The sequence below is a fragment of the Pan paniscus genome, chromosome X, assembly GCF_029289425.2.
Source record: "Pan paniscus chromosome X, NHGRI_mPanPan1-v2.0_pri, whole genome shotgun sequence".
In the NCBI taxonomy this organism is placed as follows: Eukaryota; Metazoa; Chordata; class Mammalia; order Primates; family Hominidae; genus Pan; species Pan paniscus.
Genome location: NC_073272.2, coordinates 154,322,119 through 154,324,794, shown reverse-complemented (window position 1 = coordinate 154,324,794; position 2,676 = coordinate 154,322,119).

Below are 2,676 nucleotides of genomic sequence, written 5' to 3'. Positions count from 1 at the left end.
TGAGTTGGCTCTTCCTGGAGGAGAGGGTTGGGCTCCCATGGCAAGGGCCTCTGCGTCTTGGGGCTCCAGGATTGCAATCTGGCTTTGTTGGGTCCGCATTTTTGCTTTAGTCTGGGGATAGGAATCAAATGTTACCCAGAGATGTTTGTGTTTTGTTTGGGAGTTTTATTCCCTAACTCATTCCCCAAAGCACGTGTAACTGCTTATACATATAATCGCGGTACAACAACGTATATACAGAGAACCCACTTGGAAATTCAGGCAAAGCTGCATGCACGCTACCAGCAGTCTGCGGGTGTTTTAACTGGAAAAAGCTGGAGTCCACCCCGGTGTCCAATGGCATGGGGATGGAAAGAAAATGAGGCGTCTCTGGCACATCATTCTCAGCTCCTGGAACTGCTGCTTGTTTAACATGGGAGAAAAGCTCCAAAGGCTGAAATGCCCCATCATCCCTGGGTGATGGAATTCACCTGCCTATATTCTCACTTAGCTCCCAGGTTTTCTGCCCTGGGTATGTATTTCATAATCTTCAAAGTATATATATATATATAATTTTTTTTTTTTGAGACAGAGTCATGCTCTGTCACCCAGGCTGGAGTGCAATGGCACGATCTTGGCTCACTGCAACCTCTGCCTCCGGGTTCAAGCAATTCTTCTGTCTCAGCCTCCCTAGTAGCTGGGACTACAGTCGCACACCACCATGCACGGCTATTGCTTTGTATTTTAGTAGAGACAGGGTTTCACCATGTTGGCCAGGATGGTCTCCATCTCCTGACCTCGTGATCCACCCACTTTGGCCTCCCAAAGTGCTGGGATTACATGTGTGAGCCACCGTGCCCAGTCTACATATATGTTTTTAAGTGGAAAGTGGGTACTAAAACCCAAGACAATGCCACGTGTTGCTGTGCATGCCTGGCTCTATGCTGCCGGCAGAGGGCGGGAAAGCACAGAGGGGCTGCCGTCCACTGCACACGGGCAGGTGGGAAGCAGAGGCCCAGCAAGGGGTGGGGTGCTGGCATTAGTCACCCAAGCCTTTGGCTCCTTGCTGCAGGTAGTGGGACAGCCCAGCCTCCCACACTTGGCACAGCTCCCATGTAGTGCCTGCACATGCATTTGTGGAGGCAGGGCTGGGGCTGGGACCCTCCCTGGCTACTCCTGACCATTTATCTTGGCTGCATCCTCGTCTCTCCTCACGTGTATTTTTGGTCCTAAAATAGTACATGGTCCTTGTGTGTTGCAAACATGCAGAAAAGAGTGAATCACTTCTAATTTTCTTACCACTCACAGTTTCAGCCTTTCTTGTTTCATTGCTATAAGCTCCTCTTACCTGGCTCACCCCCCAGTGCCCAGCCACTTGCTGTGTGGATTCCCCAAGCCCCTGCCCTCTGCCCCTCACCATCCCAAGCCCAATGCAAAGACTGATGGCTGGCCCTGCAGCAGGCGAGACCTGGATGGTCCATGGCGGGTGGTAGGCATGGGCAGGGGATGCCACCTCCTCACAGGTCCACCTTAGGGATTCAATGGTCCCATTAATGAGCCTGTACATGGGGGGCAGAACAAACAGGTTGCTACTGCCAGGACCCTAGAAGGACGCAGTGACAGAGCCTCCTGTTTCAGCAGCTGATAAAAACCAAGTACACTGACAGGAAGAACCGAACTCACCTCAGTCCAGTTCCCCCAGGAAGCACTCACTACCTGGGATTGGGGCTGGACTGCAGCCCAGTGTGGCTGGACAGAGGCAGATGGGGCCTAGCAGGAACCTACATGGGACCTGGGGTGGTGGCAAGGTTGACATCCCAAAGCTCTGGAGTAATAGCTGGTGTCAGGGAGATGGGGGATGTGGAGCTGGGCTTGGGGCATCCCAAGGAGGGAAAAGATATCCAGATATCGGGACGAAATGGTGCTTTCTAGGCCTTAGGTCAGGTCCTGGATCTGTTCCAGGTGGGGAGTAAAGAGGAGGTAGCTGGGTGTACTTGGCAACCACTGTGGTGTCTGGCGTGAGGGAAGAGAGGGAAGGAAGGAACAGCGGCCACCCCTGACATAGCTTGCCCCTTTTCATTCCAAAAGAGCTCCCAAGATTGGATGGAAGAGGGCTCCCGGAGTCCCCACCCCAGTTCCCCAGGGAATGAAAAGGGCTGCGAGACTCCCTGCTCCTGAGGGCTCATGGCCTTCCCCAGGGCTCTGCTCCCACCACCTCCCTGAGCTCCCCCTGGATTCCTGCGGCCTCCCACTTGGGCTTGGTCACCAATCCCCAGGGCTCCATGGGCCTTGGAGTACTCCCCCCACCGTTTCAGGGCTCCTCAGGGTTCTGCCAACCCCATCCTGTGATCTGTCCAACCCCCAGGGCTTCGAACCCCATGAAGGATCCTGACTATTCTGGACACGCCCAAGTGCACTGGGTGCCCCAACCGGAACCAGAGGATTAGGAAGTTTCCATGGGCCTCAAGAGCCTCCAGGCCTCCACTTACATGTTCTCCAGAGCTCTGAGAGACCACTGTGGCCCCACTTTCCAAAGTTCCCAAAGAATCTGGGGTCCCCGCAGGGCTCCAGCCATGCTCAGACATACAGCAGGGGGCAGCAGCTGCCCAAGGTCCAAGCGAGAGGCCACTCTGGGCACTGTCCAAGAAGATACTGGATTTTTTTCCTCCGCTACCACCAGGCCCTGCCAGACCAGGG